The sequence below is a fragment of the Sarcophilus harrisii genome, chromosome 1, assembly GCF_902635505.1.
Source record: "Sarcophilus harrisii chromosome 1, mSarHar1.11, whole genome shotgun sequence".
In the NCBI taxonomy this organism is placed as follows: Eukaryota; Metazoa; Chordata; class Mammalia; order Dasyuromorphia; family Dasyuridae; genus Sarcophilus; species Sarcophilus harrisii.
In genome coordinates, this window is record NC_045426.1 from 259,397,610 (window position 1) to 259,418,243 (window position 20,634).

The 20,634-nt window shown below is 38.6% G+C and overlaps 1 protein-coding gene across 1 annotated transcript in view; it reads left to right on the forward strand.

The window, feature by feature from the left end:
* The first annotated feature begins 5,340 nt into the window (after positions 1-5,340).
* The window catches only part of CARD11 (caspase recruitment domain family member 11), a 141,323-nt gene continuing 126,029 nt past the window's right edge, over positions 5,341-20,634 (forward strand). The window contains exon 1 of the mRNA XM_012542824.3: positions 5,341-5,893. The gene's annotated coding sequence lies outside the window, so the exon portion shown is untranslated. The remainder of the gene's footprint in view (positions 5,894-20,634) is intronic.

Sequence of the window (20,634 nt, forward strand, 5' to 3'; positions counted from 1 at the left end):
ATACACAGAGTAACTTTCACCAAGGCACAGGGGTAGAAGATGGAATATCACATATGGGGAACAGCTGGTAGGCCAGTTTGGCTGGAACATGGAGGATGTGAAGGGAAATAATATCCAATAACCCTAGGAAGAGAGGCTGAAGCCAGATTGTGAAGGACTTTAAATGCCAAACAGAAGAGTTTTAATGTTATCCTAGAAGCAATAGGGATCCGTTGAGTTGGGAAGTGATGTGGTTAGACCTATACTTTAGGAAGTTTATTTTTAGTAGCTGTGTAAAGGATGACTAGAATAAAGAAGTAACTGAAAATCAGAAAGATCAATTAGGAGAATATTGCAGTAGTTTGGGGAGAAGTAAGAAAAGGTTAATGAGTAAAAAGGAGGATGCTAGAGATATTGTAAAGGTGAAATCACCAAGACATGACAATTTATTCAATTTAAAAGTTGAAAGAAAGAGAAGAATCACAAAGGACTCCAAGATTGTATGAATAAGAGTGATACACAAAAGTGGTTTCAGGGTGTCCATGAAATCAAAACTATTTTTTATATGTAACCCAGGCTTCTCTGGGCATGCCCATTTCTAATATGGAGATGCTCTTGAGGGATCATTGGAGCATGGACAGATAACCTAAAATAAAGGGTGAATGAATGAAAATGGTATCATCAAAAAAAAAATGGGAAAGTTTGGAGGTAGTCTGGATTTAGGGTTAAATGTGAGTTTTATTTTATGCATGTTAAATTGAGTTGTCTTTGGGATAATTTGGTAGAAATATCCAATAGGCTGTTGTAGTATTGGAGTTCAGTGTAATGATTGGGATTGGATATAGCTCAATGGAGAGATAATAATTCAACAAATAGCAAGTTATGATACTACCAAGGGAAAAAAGTATATAAAGAAAAGAGAAGCAGGAGGAGTGAAGGAAAGTGGGGAAGAGGGAAGGGAAAGAGAGAGGATGAGGAAAGAAGAAAAGAAGATGATAGGAGAGGAAAAAGAAGAAAGAAGAGATGGGAGAGAAGAGCAAAGGAAAGGAGAGGAGAGGAAAGGAGATAAGAAGGGAAAGAAAAGGGAGAGAGAGCCTTTAGTGATGTTCAGATTTAGAGGGCAGGAAAAGAACCATGATCTAAAAAAGGTTAGTGACAATGGAAAGTCAAACAGGTTGGACAAAAAGTAATAAATTATAGTATTATGGACAAAAGGAGGAAGGAATATTCAGAAAGGGAGATAGCTTGAAAGAAGTATAGGAGGAGATCAAGAGCAAGACTGAGAAAAAACCATTGGATTTAGCTTTCTGCAAGGTTATCAATAAGGCTGTAAAAATATTGGTAATCTTACAGTACAGAAAGCAGTTGAGTGATGGGCTAAGAAACAAGATTGGAAGGGATCAAGAAGTGAGTGGATTCAACAACAATACTATATGATGACCAGTTCTGATGGACCAGGCCATCCTCAGCAACGAGATCAACCAAATCATTTCCAATGGAGCAGTAATGAACTGAACCAGCTATGCCCAGAAAAAGAACTCTGGGAGATGACTAAAAACCATTACATTGAATTCCCAATCCCTATATTTATGCACACCTGCATTTTTGATTTCCTTCACAAGCTAATTGTACAATATTTCAGAGTCTGATTCTTTTTGTACAGCAAAATAACGTTTTGGTCATGTATACTTATTGTGTATCAAATTTATATTTTAATATATTTAACATCTACTGGTCATCCTGCCATCTAGGGGAGGGGGTGGTGGGGGGTAAGAGGTGAAAAATTGGAACAAGAGGTTTGGCAATTGTTAATGCTGTAAAGTTACCCATGCATATATCCTGTAAATAAAAGGCTATTAAATAAAAAAAAAAAAAAAGAAGTGAGTGGAAGGGAACAAATATAACAACAACCTTTTCTAGGAATTTAGCTATAAAATAGAAAACAGATATAATTACAAATCTTAAGGGAGTAGAAGGTTCAAATATAGGATTTTTTTAAATAGAGAAGAATTGGACATTTTTAAGGCAGTTGAGAAAGATCCAATAAATAAAATGAGAATGAATATTAGAAAAAACAAATGATGGAAGAGAGCAAATTCTCGGAGGAAGTGAGAGAGGATATGATAAATAGCACAAGTGGAAAGATTATCCTTGACTAGACTACATATATAGTCTTCCCTTATATAAGGAAAGAAGTCCATCTCTTCACGCAAAAAATTGGAGCAGATGATATTTCAGTAAAGTATGAAGAAGAGTTTTGAGTTGTAGAATGAGGAGAAAGAGGAAGCTCAAGACATATGGCATCTAATTTCTTAGTAAAATAAGAGGTGAAGTTCTCTGCTGAGAAGGAATGAGAGATGACATTAAAAGTTATGAGGAAAGAGGAAGTTTGAAATTGTTACTGCAGAAAGTATGATAGAGAGTCCAGGGAGAAAAAAAGAATCATTATGTTAATATTGAGAGAACAAAACATAAATGTATCTCACACTGGGCACAATTGGGTGACCTTCATTAGGAATATTTAACACCTGTGGGTAAGAACAGAGAAGACACTGGAGTTAACCCAGAGTTGGGGCTTGGAAATATTGAGTTTGGTCACAGAATAAGGGCACAAGGGATTCAAGGGTAAACAATAGAGCATATGAACCAGACAATCATAGGGTTAAGACTGTAAAGGAAGTGAAGAAGGAAGATAAAATAATGCTGAGAGAACAGCAACAAATAGAAATACTAAAAATCACAGTAAGATGAAGAATAAAAATCATGAGAAAATATTGAAAGCTTGAAAGTTATGGCTGGAAAGAAGAATTTCAGAATGCTGCATCATGGCAGTGAGACAATCATGTGTGATAGTGAGATCAAAGCTATGACCATAAGGTGGCATGGAGTTGATATTCATGGGGATTTAAGATATTACTAAATTAGGATGCCAAGGTGTTTAAAGATAGGTCAACATGTATGTGGACAGGTACTAGAGTAAAGAGTCTGAGTCTGAGACCCAAAATATCAGAATGTTATTTCTCTTTTCTCTGTTTAAGAATTGCTCACTTGAATTCTGCTCTTTTCCCCCCCTGTATTAAGACTTGAAGAGGAGAGTTGACAATAGGCAGATCCAGAAAATAGTAAATTTCATTAGAGCTATGTATCTTACCTACACTATATTTTTTGTCTTAACATCTAGCTGGTACTTGATACTTTACACACAATGGGCACTTAATAAAAATGTGTTGAATGAACAAATGAATCAAGGTGATTATAAAGAAATTGTGGGTTGATAAAGAAGATTTAAAGTCTATAACTTTAATCTACCTCAGCTACTTATATGGGATTGTCACACCTTAAATTTTGTCTTCATTTAAAATTGCTTCATCTCCATAATAATCTCTCTCTCTGTCTCTCTCTCTGTCTCTCTCTCTCTGTCTCTCTCTCTGTCTCTCTCTCTCTCTCTCTCTCTCTCTCTCTCTCTCTCTCTCTCTCTCATCTATGTGTCCTATCTTTCACTTTCTAAGAAAGGAATATCTACATATCTTTATTCAGTCTTCATTCACTTTAAATCCTTACCCTCTTACTTACAACCCTGATTCTACTGAAACTGCTCTCACCTTACCAATAACCTTTTAACTGCTAAACATTCTCCTTGACTTTTCTTCAGCTTCTCACATTGTTGACTATCCACTTCTCTTAAATCCTCATCTCCCTTGGCTTCTGGAACATTGCTAATTTCTAGTAATCACCAATGCAAATATCACAATAGCCATCTTTTTTTCCCTCCCAGGACGGACTTTATTGTCAGGCTGAGCGTGGCCCAGGGGAGGGGCAGGGGGCCCCCAGGGTCTGGGAGGCAACGACAGAGGTGGTCAGGGCTGCTTGGATCAATGCCAGAGGCGGCTGGTGAGAGAACTAAAGAAAAGGCTCTGTTTGGTGCTCTTGGCCAGGTAGGTCAGCCATGCGCTGCTGCAACTCCTGCTCCAACCGAGACTGCCGCTGCTTGAAGGCCTCCAGCGGGTCGTCCTCCAGGGCATAGTTTTCTAGGACCGTCTGGACGTCCTCCACCCCATTCAGGGCGATGGCTGAGGGGAGGGGGAGAGGGAGGTCAGGTCCCCAGGCCAACACCCTCAGTCTGCAGACAAGGGAATCTTGAGGAAGGCAGAGAGGTTGAGCAGGGTCCGGTAGGACAATAGCCATCTTAATAGTTTGTCTTAGGTATTAGTCTCCTAACTTGAGGGCAGGGGTGTTCAGGAGGACTAGCACCTCTGGTGAGACCTTTGCAGGACTGCTCATCCATCCTTAGTGCCCATCTTCACCCAACTTTCACCTCCAGGAAATTTAGAGTTTCAAACATGTCATTAAATAGATGGATGTCTACATCAGGCACGTGAAGAATTCTCCTGGTGTAATGGGCAGGCAAATTGTTAGAACGATTTGTTCTAACAGCCAGAAAGGCATAGAAGATGCCAAGGTCTTTCACTACAAGCTGATCATCATCAGTTCTTTTGACTTTTGTCCTGTCACTGGGCTTCTGACAACAGAGTGAGGCTGACAACTTTATGAGACTGCCCCACTTAAATAGAGACAGAGCCAGTACACAAGAAAAGAAACAGGAGATAGAAGGCTTACAAAATTTTCTGTTTAAGTTATGGAAGAGGCATACTATGAATTTGAGGAAGAAAGATGAGGAAGTTTGTGAATAGGCAGAAATGCAAATATGTTAAGAAACTTTCATTCAGCCATGATACAGATTGTGTGCAGATTAAGGTTAAATATATTAATTCTGATATCATCTATATAAAGTTGATAATTGAACCTATGGAAGCAGAGAGAGTTGCCAAAGAATAGAGAAGAAAGGGTCCCAAGACAAGGTTGATGTTATTGTTCATCTTTTGTTTTCAAAAAGAACCAATGAAAAGGAAGATAGAGGAAGATTTTGGATGTTCAAGAAAATGTAGCTCTATTTGTTTCTTATTTTTTTGCGTATGCAAAGTCTAATGTTTTAATTTCTCAAATGACTTTGAGAAATGCTGAAAAATGCATGACAAACTTCTTCAGAAATGACTGAAACTCTTAGAGGAAGTGATGGCCCATTACTTTGGGTCTACCAACTCTGCTTCTGAAAGACAAAAAGGACCGAAATGTTCTATTCCTTTGAGGCTCTGCACAATTTAAATCCATGTGCACTCGCAGGCCTACAGCAACAGGTAGGACAGCCCAGCTTTCTTAAGTCAAGACACAAACAGACAGCCTAAAGCTTCCAGAGAGGCCCCAAGGAACCATGTCCTTCTCCTCCTCCCTCCCCACATCCTCACCCCCCATCTCCGTCTTTGTTTCAGCTTTCTTTTTCCTCAAGTCTCACTTCCCTCTTTCTCCAGGATAATTTGGTTTCATTCTAAATCCCTTAACAGATTCTCCTTTAGACCTTAATAACTTTTTCTCCCCTTTCTGAATCTTTTTTTTCTAACCTTTTGCATTTTTTTTAAAGTCTCATTTCCTGTCTGGGTTTTGCATTTCCCTCCCCCGCCCCTCCCAGCCTATGACACACTTTCTCTCTTCTTTTTTAATTCTTTTTTTCTCTTTTATTTGCTCCAAGCTCATCCTCCGGGGCCTTCGCATCAGCCCCTTACCTCCCTTTCCTTCTCCACTCCCCAACTCCTCTCCCCTCTGCTCCGAGCCCTGGATTCGGCGCTCAGTCCCAGAAACCCCAGCTCCCCAGCTCAACCTCTTCCATCACCACTGAGATTCACTTGGCACCTCAGACCGCTCGCCCTCTAGTCTCCCCCTTCTCCGACAGGTGGAGGTAGAGGGGGTCATCGAGGAGATTTGGGCCCGACGGAAGCAGCCAGTGCTGAGGCATGTAGGAGGGAGGCACAACTGACCAGGACCTGGACCTCCTGTGAAGCACAAAGCATGAGTGTTCGAGGTAGGAAACCCTATGACTAGACTGGGGGCACCAGGGCCTGGCGGTAGGACTAGACTGCGGCTAGGAGGGTGGAAAGTCTGGATCGAGCCTCAGAATCTCTCCTCTCACTCCTCAGAATCTAGGAAGTTATTTCTGAATCTGTCTCTATTTTAGTCTCAGTCTCTGTCATCCTCTCTGTTTCTTCTCCATTCTTTTCTTCCTCCCCTTCTGTAAGAAGAAAAAGTCATGTTACACTGAAGGGAAGAGGGGGATGGAGTGTGGGGTGAGGGACGTCCTCCGTGCACCTGCCCGCAAGGGAAAGCAAAGTCCTCAGACATCCCGGAAGCTGAAACCTTTAAGGACTTCACGGCAGATCAGACTGGGGTAGATCCAAAATTTCTAGAAACCGAGCAAGTCCGGTAACTTGATTGGAACGGACCGCTGACCCACTGCGTAGAGTGTGTGTGTGTGTGGGGGGAGAATAGAGATGCGTTACAACCCCCGCCCCTAGGAAAAACTGGGGGCCTGAAGGAGATGAAACTTGGGGCTGGGGACGATGCTTTCAAACCTGAACTTGGAAGCACTGTTAGCTGTTGCGCTCATTCAGAGTGAGGGTCCTTCCGCCTCGCAGAGCCTTCAATGATTAGAACTTGGTTAAGCTATGTGTGTATGTTAAATGCTGTTGTTTTTCTTTCTGCTGACATTTGCCCTCTGTATTGAAGGTGGATATGGATTAATCCACCCGAAAGAAACAAGTTGGCTTGTCACTTAACATTCACCGGGTGCAGAGGTCTGTGACCAAACTCCCCTGAGCCATGTACGAATCAAGCTTTGGGGACTTTAGTAAGAATCCTCTCCTTGCTTTACCCTAATCTTCAGTTCTACTTACCTCAAAGCAGGTGTAAGAAAATGATAGCACAGACCTCGAAATCAGGGGATAAATTGGCGAAAAAAAGCATATCACAACAGTCTTGTAAAATTTCGGTTGAAAATTGGGAGGGTTTTGGCAGATTAAGAAGAAAATAGAGCACCCTCACTCCTAAAATTTGTCAGTGATATCAACCTAGGAGCACTATCGGTAGATTAATGTCTTAGCAGGTGAGAGCAAGAAGCCAGATAGAATGAATGAATGAATGAATGAACGAATGAATGGATGGATGGATTCATTTATTAAGCACTTAGTATGTGTCTGATGTTATGCCAAGACTGGGAATACAAAACCAAAAATCTAGAGAGTTTCTGCCCTCAAGGAGCCTACCTACATTCTAATAATAGTTAATATTTAACGTTTTCAATTTGCTTTACAAAGAATATCTCATTTTATCTTCACAACTCTCAGAGATAAGTGCAGTTATTATCTCTGTTTTGCATTTGAGGAAACAGGCGAAAAAGATTAAGTCATTTGTCCAGAATCACATAAGTTTAAGTAAGTGTCTGAAGCCTGATTTAGATTTAGGTTTTCCTGACTCCTAATCAGTATGGCAAAGCTATAAATCAGAAGGACTGCAGATGGCTCTGGATGAAATGGGAGAATATTGGCCTTTTTAAGCTAAGGTCTTCAACAGGTCTCAGTTTGACTGAAGCCACACCCCTTTAGTGATTAAGTAGCAATTGAGACAAAATCTAAATAAGTAAATGAATAAATTAATCTGGGAGGGGAAGACAATCTATATAAAGGAAGATTAACGAAGGAGTTAGTTTGCATAATGTAAGTGTTCGGGTTAATAATCTCTGAATTCAGAACCTGCCTCCAATTCCAATTGGGAGAGACTGAACAAGGTCACTTACCCTCTGTGGACCTCAGTTTCCTTACCTGTAAAAGTGAGGGATTGGACTTGTTTCGATTGGTTCAATTATGCTCAACCCTTTGTGATCCCATTTGGGGTTTTCTTGGCAGAGATACTTAAATGGTTTGCCATTTCTTTCTTTAGCTCATTTTACAGATGAGGAAACTGAGGCAGACAGAGTTAATTGACTTACAGGGTCACACAGCTAGTGTTCAAGGCTAGATTTGAACTCAGTCTTCCTGACTACAGGTCTGGTACTCTATTCACTGTGCCACCTACTTGCCCTGATATTGGATGTAATACAATTCTAGCTCAATGATGCAATGCTTTAGTCTAAGAACTGACAAGAATAGTATTGGAGCCATAGAGCAGTGGGGAAATTCGGATAGATATGCTGCAAGATTAGATAAAAGTAGTTTTACACCTAAGTTGTTTTTGTTTTAATGTCATTCAAACAAGTATGGAAAAGGGAAGGTGTGGCTAACCCACAATTTACATGGAAAATATGTGAAGGTTTTAGTGCACTGAAAACTCAATATACCACAAGAATATGATTTTGGACTCAAATCTGCAGAAATCCTTGTTCTCCTGGTCAGGCTGGATCCAGAGAATTGAGTTGTAATATTATGGAAGTTACAAATCAGGACTTGATTTATTGTTTTGTTGATTGCTAGAGTAAAGAAAGCGATGGAGAAAATGTTAACAATGAAAATCAATAATCTGTCATGTCATGTGCAATTTTTTTTTTTTGGGGGGGGAACCTAGTTGTTAAACATTTGCCAGCATATCCTGAGAGACAGTGACCAAAACAGTGAAATGTTTAGAAACTATGACACACAAGGATAATTTAAAGGAACTGGGATATTTAATATAAAAAAAAGAAGATTCGGGAAGGGCACAGTAGCTATCTTTAAGTATCTGAAGGCCTATCATAGGGCTTAAATTGTCCTACTTGGAGCACAGAACAAGAAGTCTCTGATAGAAATTGCAGTGAGGGAGAGTTTGACTTGATCTAAGAAAAAATATCTTGATAATTAGAATTGTCTAAAAGTGTAATGGGCTGCCTGTAGTAGAATAACTTCCTTGTCACCAGTGGTCTTTAAGAGGAGACTGGATGATGACTACTTGTCAAGAACAGATTCTTCTTCGGGAATTTGTTGGACTGCCTCCTAAATCTGAGTCTCTATATGATTCTAGGTTCTTCCCATCATTTGTAGCTAAATAAGAAATATTTAATTTCAGGAGAGAGAGAGTTTCTGGATTCATAATATAGATTGTCCCTTAAAATATTTAGTCCTGTTTTGTTTTTGTTTTGTTTTGTTTTGTTTTTTCCCCTAGGGATGATACTTCTTTGAATCACTAAAGCATTTTGGAGCTATGACTGTCTGTCTAGCCTTGTACAAACAAGGAACTGTGATGAATTTAAAAGGGATGAGTCATAATTGTCTCTGCCCCCCACTATTACTATTATTTAGATGACCTATGGGAACAGGATATGTGTGATATACTGGATCAAACATTGATTTGTAGTTTAACATCTTAAACTGGATTTGCAACTCCACATAGGGTTTTGTACCTGAATGTGAGGGTCATTAAATTATGATTGATTATCAATAAATGTTTGATTTGTATACTTATTTAACATACCCATTTACTCAGGGTCACATCAAAATTTCTCAGGCAAAAAGGGGTTGTGAACAGAAAAAGTTTAAGAAGTTCTAGTCTATAGTACCATAGATTTAAAGCTGAAATGGTCCTCAGAAGTCTTCTAATCTAGTTCCTCATTTTGTAAATGATAAAACTGAAGTTCAAATAGGCTGAGTCTTGGTCAAAGTCAGCAGAGCTAGGATTTGTACTGGGTTCTCTGCTTTCAAAATCTATTTTTCTTTCCATTGCCCCATTCTACTTAGGTCTAGAGTCACATGATAGGGTAGCTCACTGATTTTTAAGTCAGAGGACTTAAAATCTCTTTATGCTTATTAGCTTAGTAACCTCTCTGGATTTCAATTTCCTCATAATGGAAAATGGAAAACTGGACTCCATGTTTCTTTCCAGCTTCAGCTTTAGAGCTCTTATTATATAATCTTATGATCATAAAAGGGTTTAGGTCAATTGTTTTGCTGCTTGTTTAAGGGATCTGCCCAAGGTTATAAAGGTAGCCTCTCTAGACCCCAATTAACTCTCTTGTAAAGTGAGGAGGTTGGATTAGATGATCTCCAAAGATTGTTTCAATTCTAAATTCAGTGAACCTGTGATACACTAATTAATTAAGTGCTTTAGTGCAGAATTGGGAGACATCATTAGAGGTTGGAATAATTGTAGAAGGATTCTTGGCATTGATGGGACTTGAGTTTGGGTTTAAAAGGTGGGTAGGATTTGGATAAGTAGAGAGGAGTATGGAGGGCATTTCATGTTATAGATATGTCTGAAGCTTACTCCAGTTTCATTTTTGTAAATCTGGGCTTCCTCAGGCTACCTAACATCCTTTTCAAAAAGGTCTGTCTGTTTAAGGGGACAGAGGAAGTTTGGGGATTTGAGGAAGAGGGGAAGAATGTCCCATGGAGATGAAATTGTCCTCAGATTATTTCTCTTTGTGCATCGAAGGCTTAATCAAATCAGGGTTTTTAGATGATTATAATGAAAAAGAGTCATCAAATGCAAGTCTCCTTAAATCCAAGGGCCAATGGAACTAGCTTTTAAAATACCTTTCAATATTCTTTTCCACTTACACGTGTACAGTAGGTTTAGGCCAATTGTTTCTTTCAATAGAGGAAAATGTCTTGGTCTGATGAATCAGGACATCCCTGGGGTGATCACTTCAATATAAGAAACAAAATACATCTTTTTCTCTAACAAACCTGAAGTTGCCCTCTCTTCTAAAAACTTGATCAAAGGAGTCAGTCAACTAGTCAAGTATGTCTATTGAAGTGTAGGGACCTTTCCCTTATTCCTGAATGTTTCCTTTGAGAAATACCTTCCCCTTACCTGGCTGTTCCATCAGATATATAAAGAGAAATATTTGGGTGAATTTAAACCAGGGGTATGCAGAAATTTAAAGGAAAGATTCCTTACAGTGCAACCTTAAAAATCTTTCCCTCCTACTAATCCTATTTCAAGAAAGAGAAGAATTAAGCCAAGTTTCTCTCGGGATTCTAGGCATCTCACAGGTGCACACATTCCATACACAGGTATAGCTGCCAACAAACCCTCCCCTAACATTCCTCTCAAAGATTCTGCCTACGCCCTTGAGGTACTCCTCCTTTCTGGGTCAATGGTTTTAATGGGGTGAACATTTTCAGGAGGGTAGCCTTTTGGATTGTGATTTGTTCAAGGGCTCAGGGATTATAATGGCACTGTCAAATTTATGTAATTGGTGTCTATGGCACAGTTCCAATGAGTAATAAAAGCTTTTCTGTTTCAGCTTTCTCAGTCATTCCTCTCCCTCCTTTCTCCCCTCCTCCACCTTCTCCCATTCCCCGATTACTCTTATTCCCCACTGATAAAGAATGAACCTACTACCAGTCTATTATTCTATAGTTTCCCTGGGAAAGGTTACTTAGGTCTGCCTATGTTCTCAATTTAGTTAGTGAATTACTCCCATCTGGGCATTTATTTGGAGGGTATCAGCAAAAGGGGAAAATGGTTTCTTGGAGTATCTTATCATGTAAGATATCCTCCCTAAAGAAGGTATTTAGTTCTCTATGTATTTTTATACCAAGAATAGACAGCTAGATGGTACAGTGGGTAGAGGGTCAGACCTGGAGTCAGGAGGATTCATCTCACTAAGTTCAAATCTGCCCTCAGATACTTTCTAGCTGGGTGACCCTGAACAAATCACTTAAATTTGTTTGCATCAGTTTTCCCATCTGTAAAATGAGTAGGAGAAGGAAATAGGAAACTACTCCAGTATCTTTGCCAAGAAAACTCCAAAATGGGGTCACAAAGAGTCAGATACAACTGAACAGCCAGAATTATTATGATTATAGTTGTTTACATGTTGTCTCTCCCTAGATGTTGAAGTCCTTGAGAACAGACATTGGTTTTTGTTAGGTTTTGACATTTGTGGGGAAGGGGAACAAGGAGACTTTCTTTATAGTCCCAGCACTTATCAAAGAGGAGAAAACTGAGGTTATCTATCCTTGGCATAAGAAGGTACATAATAAATGTTTGCTGACTTCACAAAACATTGTCCATCCTTCCCTATCTCACTTTTTACCCCTGTAAATATCCTCTATGCACTTCAGTAGCTGAAAGGAACAGTAGCACTTTGACAAAGTAGTGTAATGATACCTACAGCTGACATATAACTAGACTATAACATTTGGCAAACCCTTTACATATTTCTCAATCAATCAGAATTAATAGTCTGCTATGTGCTAGGCAGGGCTACACAGACAGTCGCTGCCCTCCAGTGCTAACATTCAGTGAGGAGAGATAACATTCATGTAAACTGTCTATACAGTTAAAGATGTATTTAAAGGAAACAAACATTTGTCAAAGCACCTACTATGTGTCGAACACTATACTAAGCACCATTATTTTCATTTTATAATTGAGGAAATTAAAGTAACTTGATCAGCATCACCCAGCTAGTAAAGTGTTTGAGGTTGAATTTGAACTCGGGTCTTCCTGATATTCCCTTCTAAAGTCAACTCAACCTGTGACTGTAGGACCAGTAACCACTGCACCATTTAGCTATCTCAAGAGGTCACTTGATTGAATGGAAAGATTTAAAGTCATGAAGTGGTGTGTGTGAGTGTGTGTGTATGTGTGTGTGTATGTATTATAACAAATGAACAGAAAATAAATATAAGGAAATTTTAAGAGAGAATGCACTAGAAACTTATCTAACCCTCACAACAACCTTTAAGGTAAGTGCTACAGATACTATGATTTTCATTGTACAGATGAAGAAACTGAGGCTAAAAGAGATCTCGCGATTTGACTTAGAATCTGTAGGCAGTATGTATTTAAAATGGGTTTTAGATACTTGTTTTCTGACTTCAAGCCTCATCTATTATGCCCCACTGACCCACATCCTTTCTCTTCTTTGTCGTAGTGAATCTTTCCTTTGTAACCCAGTAGTGTCAAAAGTGTAACTTTGTGTCAGTGTTAACTTCTTAGGATTGTGCTTTTGGAAGTCTTCACTGCAACTGCCCTCTATGAGGTTCAGAAAAGAAAAATAATTGGCATTTATTTCCTAGCTCTTTCTCTGTTTCCAACCAAAGTTTTTCTTCTGCCTTTTTTCCCCAAAAGGTAGGAGGAGGGAGAAGTGGGTTGGTGGTGATGGTGGGAGGTCCTTTCCTATGAGCTAGATTTAGCTTTGAGCAGCTTTTGAAGACTTAACAATTGTTGAATCATCTCCCATCTCACTCCCCAACAAACTCTTTATGGTCTTCCTTCCTCGCTGGCTCTTTAGTTTTCTATTTGAGCAGGACTGCCTGGGGGAGTTTCCTCTCTGGCACACCCTCTGCTGCAGTGAGTTATGGTACCAAGTTTGAATGGCAATAACAGTCTATGCCAGAAATCACAAAGGCCTCAGAGGTGCCATCCAATGGTAAAATGGATGTCCCATTTTTTGATCTAAGGGCAAACAAAAGCACAATGTGGTATTATTAGAGGTTTTATAAATTGTTACTTCAGTGAATAAATGTTGGTTTGAAGTAAAACTGCATTTTATTGACATTAGTATTTCAGTTTCTGCCTTTGAGTAAAGTCTATATAATTCATTGAGAGTCAGGGGAAGGAAAAACCAGGCATATTATAAAAGGAATTGAATATAGTTAGTTCAATTTCTAAAATAGTGAGTCTGAATAATAATGACAACCCATACTTTCTCACATAGAATATTCTATCTAAGGGTTCTCAGCTGTTTTTTCAAAAAATACCTCATTAATCTCTACAATGCCCCTGGGAATTGAGCAATTATGTCTATTTATTTCACTGGTGGAGAAACTGAGGCACATATAAATTGGGCAGGACTTTTCATACCCAGAATGGTTTTTCTGACCACGAGAAAGCGTTTTTTTCCCTCGTGGTCAGAAGAAAACTGGTGTGTGTGTGTGTGTGTGTGTGTGTGTGTGTTGGGGGGTGGGGAGATTAAGAACTCTGAAATACAAACTTGCTGAGATTTTTTTTTTTGAGGAGGGGAGATAAAGGATAGGGATAGAAAGAGATAATAGGTAAGCATTTTGAAGATGTACAAGTACAAAATGCCATATGGCTACAGTAGGAGCTAAGTGCTCTAAACGCCTAATGGATCTTCTCCCTTTTTTTCCTTTCAAATTATATGGACACATTTTTCACTAGCTAATTTTGAAATATAGCTTTTTGATGCATAAAAAAGCCTTCGTATATTATAGCAGAGTCAGCCTAATTGGGCATATGAGACAAAATCAAATGAGATAATAGATGTGTAAGAACACTTTGAAAAGTATAAAGTGCTATAAAGATGTAAGGTGTGTTCTTTATAGGCATATTCAGGTGGTCTATTTGGATATGTTCTCTGAATGGGGACATATCATTTCCCCTATAATCTGGAAGAGCTAGCCCACAGAAATTAGTAGCATCAAATAAGAAAGTCCTGAAGATTTTCTTAATATACCTTAGAAGGACTATTTATTCAGTCAGTCAATGAGGATTTACAACTGGGGTAACTAGTGCATGGGGTCTTGGACAGATGACCAGCATGACAAAACAGCCTGTTCTCTTCTATTACCTATACCAAATAAGAAATGGAAGAATTGTAGATATTGAAGTGGACTATTCAGGGATGTCATTTTAGCACAAGCTTGTACTTGCAAACTAAATGTTAAATTTCATTGTGATCATTTACATCTTATAAAAATTAGCATGTGCTACAAATCAGGGTTTGACCTACTATTTTATTCATTATCACCCTTATTTCTTTTCCTAATTTTTCCTTTACCTTTCTTATTTGATTTTTAAAAAAAATTTTTTTTAACTGTTCTGGGAATTATTTTGGTCCTGGGACCAATTCACATTTCTCTTGGAGGCTTTGAATGTAGCAGTTTTGACTTTCTTGTCTTCTGAGTTTGTGTTTTTGGTTTCCCCATCACCATAGTAACTTTCTATAGTCAGATTCATTTTGTTATTTTTGTTTGGTTCATTTTCCAGTGTATTTCTTTATTTTTAAGCTTATATTAATTTTAGGCTCTGTTCCTGGAATTGAGGGGACATTTTTCAGAGCTGGTTCAAGAGATCATTTTTCAGTTCTTCTAAGGAGGTATGATTTAGGAGAGGCATGGTCACTCTTGCCTGACCCATGCTCTGGTCTATGAGTGACCACAAGCACTCTTTTCTGCTCTAGTACTGTGACCAGGATTCCTGCTCCCCTATGGCCACAAAGACTTGATATGCAAATGCTCCTCCTTGCCCTGGGACTACAACCCAGGACTTTGACCCAGATCTGAGTAATGACAGTACAATAGTCCTGTACCCAATTCCAGCAAAGGGATCTCCTTTTGACCAGCTGTCCAACCCCCTTTCAGTCTGTGGGCTGAGAGCTCCAGGAGCTACTGCTGAAATGATTCAGTTATTCCCAATATCTGCTGCTGGCTTATTAGGGTACAAACTGCACTGGTACAGCCTGCAGTGGATTGAGCTCCATTCTCACCCTGATGCAACAGATTTTTCCTGCTGACCTAAATGTCTTGGGCTAGAAAATTATTTCACTCCATTTTTTGTGGGTTCTTATGCTTTAGAATTCATTTTGAAGCATTATTTAAAGTTGTTTGGAGGAAAATTTGGGAGAACTGGGGCAAATTCCTGCCTTTTCTTTGCCATCTTGGCTCCACCTCCTACTGATTATTTAGATATAAGGAAGTGATGGGGAAAATTATAATAATGTAGATGAACATCTAATGATAATATCTAATGAAATAACATAGATTAAACTTAAAAATATTTCATGACATCATAAGGGATGTCATGATGATTAAATAAGATCATATTTGTATCATATTTAGCACAGTGCCTGGCACATAGTAGTTAAAAATGTATATATAGATTTTTTTTCCTTAGAGAGCTGATTGCTAAACATTTACCATTATACCATTGGCTTGTAGTTGTGTTATATTTTAAAATTCATCCTAGGTTCATTGGCAGAAGTTATCCAGGCTGTCAGAATATTGCTAGTTTCAGTATTCTACTGCAGATTTACAGATAGCAGCTTACCCTTAAATAAGGTTATAAAGCTTCCTTTTACCTCTAGGATAAAATAAATACAAGTTTCTCTGTTTGGCACCTAAAACCCTTCACAGCCTAGTTTCCAGACTTATTATGTCAATCCTTCTCAATGTATTTTTTTCTATACCCACAATGGACTACTCACTGTTCTTCATATATGACATTGTATCACCTATGTCAGTCATTGCACAGCGTTTCCCTGTGCCTAAAATTATACTACCTCTTTATTTTTACCTCTTAGAATTCCTAGCTTCCTGCAATTTTGTTTTTTATGTTTCAGTCAATTTGACTTGTCATGACCCTTGTGGGGTTTTCTTGACAAAAATACTAGAATAGTTTGCCATTTCCTTATGCAGTTCATTTTACAGAGGAGGAAACTGAGGCAAACAGGATTAAGTGACTTGCTCAGTATCACAAAGCTGATAAATGCCTGAGGCCAGATTTGAGTTCAGAATGTGAGTCCTGACTCCAGGCCCAAAACTCTATTCAATGCATCAACAAGTTTCTCACAAAGTTCATTTCAAATGATACCTTTTATAGGAGGCCTTTTCTGATAATCCCACCTATAAATCCCCTGTCAATCACCTTAGTATTTATCTTAAATATAGGTGTATTGGTTTTGTTTTTAATGTATGCATGTCTCTCCCAATGGAATATATGTTTTTTGAAAATCATTTCATTTATGGATTTGTATACTCAAGGCCTAGCACAGGATCTGGCACAGAATAAGCACTTTTTATAAATACTTTTTGACTGAATGAATGATGGCTCACTCATCCTGGGTGAATATTGACTTATTCTGTATAAATGACGGAATGTTGCTATTGCTACCATGTCTTAATAATATTAATACTATTCTAGAGACACAGATTTACATGATTTTACATAATTTCCATAATTAGATAGTACAAAAGAGAAAGCACTAATTTTAGAATCAGGAAGGCTTATTTTCATGAGTTCAACTATGGTCTCAGACACTTACTAGCTGTGTGACCTTGTACTAGTCACTTAATCCTGTTTGCCCCAGTTTCCTCAACTATAAAATGAGGATAATAATAGTACCTATCTTCAAGGGATGTCATGATAATTAAATAAGATCATATTTGTATCATATTTAGCACAGTGCCTGGCACATAGTAGTTTCTTCCTTCCTTCCTTCTTTCCTTCTCTTCCAAATGGAGAGCAACATAATGCAGAACAGCACTGGACTAGAAGGCAGGACAGATGGGACACTAGTCCAAGCTTAGGGACAAACTTATTATATGACCTTAAGCAAACCTCTTAGTTTCTCTGAAATTCAGTTTCCTCATATAAAAATCAAAATTAATAATGCCTGCCCTTCTTGCTACCCAGTGATATTAAGCATACCTGAGGAAAACGGATATAAAAAACATATTGGAAATTTAAAGTACCACACGAATATGGCAATATGCGAACATGCCCAGGTGTTTGCATAGGCTGTATGTGGGGGGTAATTTGCATCAGTGAAAGAAGTAGCTACATAAGTAAAAACCATGGTTCCATCGATTTTAGGTATTTTTGTGTAACAGTGGTCAAGAATTATCGTTGGAGCCAAGCAGACCCAAACCCAGGTTTTGACTCTGTTATGGATAGAGCTGGGGCAAGTCGCATAATTTTTTCATTATCCCAGGAAACTCTTTAAAATGAGAGTTTTTAACCTTAGGGTCCATGTGCCCCCAATCGATCTATGGATAGATTTCAGGGGGTGGGTAAATTTTAAAAAATATTTTAATAACTACATTTTGATATAATTCATTTCTTTTGTAAGCCTATGTATTGTGTTTTATGCATTTAAAAGCATTATGATGAGAAGAGGTCCATAGGTTACAAAACAATTCATTCCCCAAAATAGGTTGTCTGCTCTAAAACCATAATTTGCAAGGAAGGTGCTAACCTACATATTTAACTAGGTAAAAGAGGCCATTCTCTGCCTCATTTCTTATTTAGCCTTAATCACTGAATAAGTGTTGCTTCAGTCAAACTGAGACCTGTTAAAGACCTTAACTTAAATAAGCTAAGGTCTTCCATTGCATCCAAGGCCATGTCCTGTTGTCTTGATTTATATCTTGCCCCAGATATGTATGTGGCCACTGGACCCAGGAGGCTCTGAAGGAGAAAGACAGGTGATCTTGAACAATCCTCCCTCACTTCAGTTCAATTTGCTTGCCTGTCATAGCATCACCTTCCTAATGTCATGGTCCTCTTCAAGAACAAAGGACAAACAACAACCTAATATGTAATGACCCCCACAGGTTTTCTTGCCAATTGAGTTCTAAGTCTATGTAATATAATGGAAATGTGACTCCCAGCTTTGCCATTTAGTAGCTGTGGGGTTTTTGACAAATTGCTTTACCTTCTCTAAGCCTCAGTTTCCTTACCTGAAAAATTAGAATGAAGTTCTACTATTCTCTAATATCATAATTCTATTACAAATTATCTCACAGTGTTTCTGAGGCAGGTGTTGTATAAATGTTAATTATTATTTCTATTCAGATCTCTGTAACCCATTCTAATAAGAATTGCTTATATCTTTATAGCACTATTAAACACCTTCAGCAACATTGTCTCAGGTCTCACAACACCTCAGGAGAGGGGCAGGATAGGTGATATTCTCCTTGTTTTATAGATGAAAAAATTAAGGGGTTTGTTCAAGGTCACTTAACTAGTGTCAGAGGTGGGACTTGGAGCCCAGATTTTCTTATTTCAGAACTAGTTCCTTCAATACAGCAATACTAAAAGTACCTTTGTTTGTTTTTTCAGGGATGGGAGAGAAGAGAGGGAAGAGAATAGGGGGAGCTAGATTTTCTTGTTCTGTTTTTTTTTAAGTAGATTTAACAACAAGAATTTGTATTGCATTTAACACTATCTTAACAAAATTGCCCTATTATTTTTCCAAACCATAGACTCAGTTTTAGTGTTGTCCTTTGATTTCTTTTTAACTATAACAAAACAATGACTTTGGATGATGCCGGTGATGATTAGAAAGGTAATTAATGTGGTTGATATATTGGTTGGGCTGTGTCTGTGCTCTGAAGAACACAGAATCTTTAAAAAACAAATGAGGCAGCTGAGGTATGGAGGCGTTTTCAGAGGCACTCAGCTGCTCCCAGGAAAATAGTTGAATAGTCCCCAGGGACTCCTGAGTCCACATCCTGTGTCCTAACCACTTGATAAAGTTACTTTTCTGTAATGTCCATGTCACACTGGGGTGGGGGTGGAGAGGGGAATCTTTCAGAGTGAAATTACCCTCATTGCCAACATCTCTGGAGCTAAGTTAATTCTCCAGTTGGGTAGTTAGAAGGCAATCAGATTCCCTGAAGCATTGCTGGATGAATCCCCTAGATAATTTCTTTAGTGGGGATTGCTCCACAGTCTGCTGAAATCCACCAAAATGATTTTGCATTATACTGTGAAATCTTATCTGTCCCTGAATCTGGAAAGGTTTCCTTCTTTCACCTTGAATGCTGGGAGAGTTCTTTCTGGTTCTCTTGCTAGACAAAATCCTCCATTTGCTGTCTCCTCCTTCCATTACCTTTTCCCCAGGCCCTTGGGAGCCATCCATTCTTATCCTGTTTGGCTTGGAAAAGCTTGGGGGCATTTCTTCTTGCCGATGGCATAATTCTAGTCGGATTCATGGCTTGGACTCTTATTTATTAGTTTATGGGTTTTATTGCAATGAGTTTCATTTCCTTCTGTCTTTTACTCAGTTCCTTATTCTAGCAGCCTTTGTCATGAACGATGTTGGTGCAATGTGAAACAAGGAGCATTCAAAACAAAAAGCTGGGGTTTTTTTTGTTTTGGGTTTAAAAAAATTTTTTTGAGAAAAATCTATGGAACTGTTTGCTATTCCCTAGAAACAGTCTTCTGATCCTATTTCCCTTCTACCCAGCTCCTCCCCCCACCAAAAGCAAACACATAATAACACTAATGTTGAGAGTAGAACCACAGACACTTCCCCAAATGGATGCTTCCTAAATCTCTTAGTGTCTTCTTCATTGCTCCATCAGGTTTTGCCGATTCTGTAGGTGAAGTCGGTGACTATTTACAAAATCTAAATTTAAAGGCCGACCCCCCCAAAAAAAAATCTTCTTCCAGCAGCTTGCCTGAAAATGCTACCATGAAATTCACTCCTTAAAGACTTTCTAGAGACAAGTGTCAAATTTGAATTAAATTATCTCTGTCTTTAGGAACTACTCGTGGATTGGGGCAACACCAAATGAAAAAGGAACTTACATCCCTAGGATCATAAATTTGGATGTGGAACAGCTGTTGAGTTCATTTTACAGATGAAGAAATTGAGGCAGAGAGATTATTGATCACATAAGTAGTGTCTAAGGTAGATTCTGAATCTAGGATTTCCAGATTCTAATTTCAGTACACCCTATCCACTACACCCGACAATAAATCTTTGTTTTGCTCCATCTGTTTTTTGGAACTACATCCAGTTCTTATACCCAGTATCCTCACTATTTAAATTCCTATATTGCCGGTGAAGGGGCGGGGGGGGGGGGGGGGAGAGAAGGAGACATATGTACACATATATAAAATCTATCTATCTATTTATCTATCTATCTATCAACATGTAAATGTACACAAACCCATACCTATTTTAGCTGTTCCCTCATGTACCTTCAGACCTCTTATTCTCTGACTTCCGTGTCCATGATGTTCAAACCACAACTCTCCTATTCTGTTGAATATATAAACTGTTGAACTTTTAGCTGTCACTGAGGATGTTCTCCCAAA